We start from the raw sequence: 6,856 nt of genomic DNA, 5'->3' as shown, positions 1-6,856 counted from the left end.
ATGCCGTGAAAATGATTGATTATACTGTTAATACAAAATAGATGTTTAACATTTATTTAAAATAAAAAAGTAAAATATTGTTAAAATGAATTTCTGTGGTTGTTTTCATTTTACTGCTAAATTTATATTACTTTATGTTTATTATTATGCGTATGCTGTTATAGAGCCACACAAGGCAACATCTGTGACTGACATCTGCCTGGGGGTCATCATATCTAACCAGCAACATATTTGGAATGTGTTATCAGTGACAGAATCACAACCAGTTTTCTATTTCTTTTTACAGAGAAAACTTAAAAGAAACAATGAATTTTCAACTGTACACATTTTATGTTCACACGTTCTTTCAAAAAAACCTAACTAACCTCAAACTTTTGAACTGTGACCTGTTTCGTTTTAAATATGGTGTCTAACCTTAGGGCAGGAGCGTATAATGCATGACATTTATTTAGTTATTTTCCATAAGTTACTTTTGGAAAACAACAAAACAAACAAAAACAAAAAAATTATTTTACAAGTAGGTGGTAATGGGGATTATTTTGCCCTCACTCAAATTTATTTCTAATGAGAAAAATTACTTTGCTATGTTCATCCAGCTTTATATTAAATACAATAAAATGTTAACAAATTAGTTTATTCCAAGGGCCTCACTCGATTCTTTAACTGAACGATGAGCGACGAATAGTGTGTATCGTGTGTACTCTAATAATGTTATTGTTTGATAGCAACACTAGATGGCGCTGGGTGAATGGTAATGGGCAGAGCTGCGAGGTTTCGTTGGGACTCTAATTCAAGAGAATGGAACATCTTCGTGATATTGGTCACACTACAGAAAAGGACAAAATAAATCACTCTGAGTTAATTCTTTTCAGTTAATAAATCACAGTTGGCAAACAGTTTAAACTGGTTGAAAATAAGTCTGAATGATTTGTTAAGTTAACTCATTTATTGAATGAATTATTTGAAGTTTCTCACCATACAGCAGTAACAGTAAACAATTCTGTTTTAAAGAGAGGGTAGGTGTCGCTGATTAGCCTCTGATCTGCCTGTGTGCTTTCATGTGTTTTGGAGGAGGCTTTTAAGAGTTATTATGCAGGGAAGGTGCGATCTTGCTTTCAAAGCTAGCTTGCCTTTGTGTACTCATAACCTGCAGTAGCAGATTACAGTGCACATGTGATGCATACTGTATAGCAGGGGTGGCGAACGTCGGTCCTGGAGAGCCGCAGCCCCATACAGCAGTAACAGTAAACAATTCTGTTTTAAAGAGAGGGTAGGTGTCGCTGATTAGCCTCTGATCTGCCTGTGTGCTTTCATGTGTTTTGGAGGAGGCTTTTAAGAGTTATTATGCAGGGAAGGTGCGATCTTGCTTTCAAAGCTAGCTTGCCTTTGTGTACTCATAACCTGCAGTAGCAGATTACAGTGCACATGTGATGCATACTGTATAGCAGGGGTGGCGAACGTCGGTCCTGGAGGGCCGCAGCCCTGCAGAGTTTTGCTTCAACCCTAATCAAACACACCTGAACAAGCTAATCAAGGCCTGAAGGGTTACTAGAAAGCTACAGGCAGGTGAGATTTAATTAGGGTTGGAGCTGAACTCTGCAGGGTTGCGGCTCTCCAGGACTGGAGTTCGCCACCCCTGCTGTATAGCATGGTATGAAATCTTTTTGATGCTGTGAGGCCACTTTTCACCACTAGAGATGTTTATCCATACCTTCAGTATGATGCAAGATTTTTTGAGAAACAATGTGAAGTCGGACGCTGAGGAGGTTGCTTTGTTTCTTCTCGATAGGTGAGAAAAACCGATCTGCGCCGCAACAGCTAAAGTCTGTCTAGTACAGTGGTTCCCAACCCTGGTCCTGGAGGCACCCCGACCCTGCACATTTTGCATGTCTACTTTCTCTGACACACCAATTTCAGGTCTTGGAGTCTCTACTAATGAGCTGATGACCTGAATCAGGTGTGTTTGATTAAGGAGACATGCAAAATGTGCAGTGTTGGGGGGCCTCCAGGACCAGGGTTGGGAACCACTGATCTAGTACACTGGACGAGATAAAGCGACCGTTGAAAATCATTTGAAATTTGTGTCAGTACATCATGAATATAATGCAGCAGCAGTTTTCTGTCGGGGATTTGTCATGTCATGCCGCGCCGCATCCAGAGTATATACATCTATGGTGTAGACAGCATCACTGATTATAATGAGTTCCATAGTATTTTGTCGCGCCGCGCCACTCGCGTCCGGTGTAGACATGGTGTACATTGGTTTTGTTTTGTTTCACAGAACTAATCGTCAGTGTTGCCAACTTCTTTCAATAGAAAGTAGCTAAAGCCAGTTTGAAAAGTTACTAAATGTCGCCAGATGACGTAATACGCTAATTAGCATATTCATGATGACATCGTGTCTGTTGCCTTTTACATTTGTTTGTCTCTCTGTGCTCACATACTATATTTTAATGCAGCCAAATTTTTCATTTATATATATTACTGTTTCTGTAGTCAGTCAACAGAATAAATATGAAATAGTGACTGAAATACGGCCCTATAAGACTACATAACCAGCTCTCCCTTCCAAGACGTTAATCTGCACAAAAATCCTGCTTTATATTTGAGCCATCATCTGATGAAATGAAACGCACATAAGAAAAGACAAGACAAAGACAATTCCTGTGCTGTGATTTCGGCTATATTTGCATGTAAAATTAGAGAAGCAACATAATATCTATTTTAACTGAAGGCGCTGCACCTCTCAGCCGCTCGCTGAACAGAGCAGACGCAGAGCAAGAGGTGTGTGCGCGCTGACCTCGCGCCGTTGCGTCAGTACCAGCGATCACAGAGACTAGCTAAGGTTTGTCCAAGAAGTCGCTAGATTTGGTTGTGCTAAATCTAGCGACAAAATTCGCTAAGTTGGCAACACTGCTAATCGTTGCCTGGGTTGCATACGTATGTGTGGGGCGGAGCTATCAAAATAGGGGCGAGACCCTTTTGGTGTAGGGGCGTGTTTGTTTTGGTGATTTCAAATGTCAACATTGGCTACCAGAAATTGCTTACCCCACCTTTAAATATGACTATTTTTGTGAAAATAAGACTAAGGTTCTCATATAGTGTCTCTGCATAAGGAACTCTTTCTTTAACAAAATATATAAGTATTATATAAGTATTTTAACTAAAATATATAAGCGGAAGTAGAAAATGCATATGCAGAAAACGTGTTTGTGGCTATAACTATATAACCTGCAGATACAGTGCTGTGTGAAAGGCATGAAAAGTTGTTTCCTTTTTCACCATATGAAGGCGTATAGATATTGGAACATTATTTGGGTAGTAGTGGGTGATGGACCTTAACAAATAACAGTGAAAAATTGACTTTTTTTTTTCCAACAAAACTGTTTGGAAATTCATTTGTAATTTTTAGAAGAAAAAAAATAAATAAATAGAACACTCCTACTTTCACTACCTACCTGGTATTACCCCCCTTCATTAGAAATAGCTTTCTAAGCATTTCTTATAACTATCGTTAGTCTCTAATAGTGTCACGTTGCACACACACGAGGGACGAGGAGACGCTGGAGAATATGTTGACAGGACTTTATTTGCACCAAGGAACCAAGGGGACCCTGGAGCACACACAGGGAACACTATTTATACACACAGGAGGAGGGGATGACGAGACACACCTGGGAGCAATGAAACATCAAGGGAAACACCTGGGACAAATGAACTTAACCAATCAGGGGAGGAACAGGAAACTAACCAAATAAGGGCATGGGAAGGCACATGGGGAGCAGGACACACACAAAACATGGAACAGAGTCTGACAAATAGTGTGTTTGACATTTGTGTGCTGTTCAATAAAGCTATTTACACTATTACTGTTTTAACTCTATATGTAATCAATTAAATGCTATATTGGTGAACAGAATAATAATAAAAAAAAAAAACTAAGAAAAATTCTAAAATTGCAGCCTAGGGAGAGAAAGGCAAAAGTAGGTAATGCAAAGAATGGCAGTCTCTAAAGAATTAATAGCCTTAAAATGTTAATTAATAGTCTTAAAGTAAATGCCCATGTAAGTACCAATCTTCTGGTGCTCCTCATATGGCAGTCAAAATGACTGAAATAATAATAATAATAATAATAATAATAATAATAATTCAGTGAAATTAATGTACTATGTATGTATTTGTTTGACAGTGTTTTTTATTTAATATTTTGTATTTTCTAGTAGATTTTATGGTTCTAAATTTATTATACTCAATTTATTGTCTATTGTCAATTTTTGAGCATAGACATTTTTCAAATACAACTGTACTAAATCTTGAATGCTTTGGAACACAGGCTTAAGTTTGGTCTTTTTTTAGAAGACTCTTGGCAGATTATTGCTTAAGTGTAAAAGATTAAACAAGTGAAATAAAAAAATGGAGTTTAAGTTTATTGATATGAAAAATGCACAAAAATACTATTTTCAAATTTCATATGAAATATATTTTCTAAAACACATTTTACACTTAAAAAAATCTAAATGAGGTGTGTTCCAAATGTGAGGTTGATATCTAAAAAAAAAAGCTTTTAGTAAGATTTTGTTTAGGTGCAGTACCATGCATTGACATTAAGAAAGTCACACTGATTGTCAAATCCATCACAAAACACATTTAATGACTAAACACATTTATCATAAACCATAACATGGCTTTCTTCTATACAGAGCTACCATAATAATAAAAAAGTGACAGTAGACTGGCTTTATAAACCCAATGTATTTTAGTGGTTTCAGTCATGCGCTGGGTTTTTGCAAAGAAAGCAATTTCCTCGGTGCCTTCATTGTTAGATCAGCCCAACATACTTGAGCAAAAAAAAAAAAAAAACCACAACCACTGAATTGTGATTGTTAAAGAGATCTGTTCAGAGCATCTTGACTTCCTGTCTACCATGGAAATGTCTAAACAGCATGTGTGGTGATTGACTCAGTGACCACAGTTGCTGTTGCCGGGGCTGGGAAGGTTACTTTTAAAATGTATTTCACTACAGATTACAAAATACAAGCTTTAAAAAGTAATCAGTAATGTATTTAGTTAGATTACTCAGGTTTAGTAACTTAATCTAAATACTTTAGAATACTTTGAAATACTTAAGCTATACACAAAGGAACATATTAATGTCTTGTTTTTATGTTTTCTCTAAATAAAAGTGACATCTACCAGTCATAAGATTTGCGTTTTTCTTGCATCAGTTTTCCACAGCATTTCTATGAACAACAAAAAATGTTGTGTCATTTAAATCTACCAATCAATATAAATTCAATTTAAATACAATGAATGGGATTCTGTGCTGTTTCATGCTGCATTCGAAAGCTTCAAAACGAATCCAAACACACTAAACATATCATAAAAGTAGCCAAAACAACTGGCAGTTCTCCAAGTTATACAATAGATGTGTTTAATTAATGGACCAAACTTTAAAGGGGTCAAATGTTACAAGCTCTTGGTGCATAAAGAAGATCTGCAAAGTTGCAAAGACTAAAGTCTCAAATCCAAAGAGATATTCTTTATAAAAGTTAAGAGTCAACCACGCCTACCTAAAACGGCTCGTTCTAACACGCCCCCACATGTCTACGTCACGATGTGGGAAGATTTGCATAACGCCGCCCAAATGTTCACGCAGAGAAAGAAGACGTAACTTTTATTCTCGCTGTAGTATTGTTGCTAATGTGTTTTTTTAACCTTAAACCGCATAAACACATTTCATTACACCAAATACACAAAATAATGTACTTTTTAGCAACATCATATGACCCATTTAAGCGATTACTTCACTGATAATCCTCTCTATGGAGAAGCGATCTGCACAATAGAATTGCTGAGTCAAAATTGACAGGGCTCGTTTCCCAAAGCAACTATGGTCGCAAGTAACTTTAATGTCGTTATAGTTCAGTGTAATTTACCAAACACAGTTCGCTAACGATGCTTTTGGGAAACACACCCCAGATCTATCCAGTTTAATGTGAACCATTCACACTGGTTTCGTTAAACAAAATAAATTATTCATTTAAAAGATTGAATTAAAAGAATCATCTGTTCACAAATCGGATCATGAATTTGCATTGTTGAACATTTCGAATGAATAAAGACTTCAAGTTCATCTGTAAAGCACACAAAGCTATCGTTTGACTTTATAAACTTTTATTTCATGCATGATTCGTATGGATCTGTTAACTGAATGCAAAGTGTGAATTTGTTGTCATTTTTCAATTAAATTCTTAGAAATATAACTTTTTTTAAATTTACTTAAATATTAAATTAAGAAATGACATTAAAATTCAAAGTAATCACTTTGGTAATCTAAAATACTTTTCGGATGTAACTGTAATTTGATTACCACCTATTTAAAATGTAATTATAACGAAATACATTTACTCATATTTTGTATTTTACATATGTAACGCCGTTACATGTATTTCGTTACTCCCCAGTCCTGGCTGTTGCTATTGAACTGCCTGTGAGCAACTGAAAAGAATGAATAAGTAAATGCAGGGCTGCACAGTGCGACATATATGTTACACGTGCTACGAAAAAACTGGTCTGTGCGATGAATAAATTTACCACTGTTAGCACGCGTGCGATACAGTTTTGCATGTTCATAACACAGCCGCTTAATAGTGTGCTTAATAGTGAGTTCGTTGTGCTTGTTTGTGTGTGTGAGATTGATTATACTTGGTAGTTAGGGGTGTGCGATAGGGCTGTGTATCACCAGCAAAGTCACGATACGATATGTATCACGATACATATGCCACGATACGATACATATCACGATACATGACTGCACTGAATTTCACCTCAGCAGAATTTAGAAAAACAGCTGTTT

Source organism: Sinocyclocheilus anshuiensis, unplaced genomic scaffold (assembly GCF_001515605.1).
Source record: "Sinocyclocheilus anshuiensis isolate Anshui unplaced genomic scaffold, SAMN03320099.WGS_v1.1 scaffold732, whole genome shotgun sequence".
Lineage (NCBI taxonomy): Eukaryota > Metazoa > Chordata > Actinopteri > Cypriniformes > Cyprinidae > Sinocyclocheilus > Sinocyclocheilus anshuiensis.
This window is presented reverse-complemented; position numbering follows the sequence as displayed.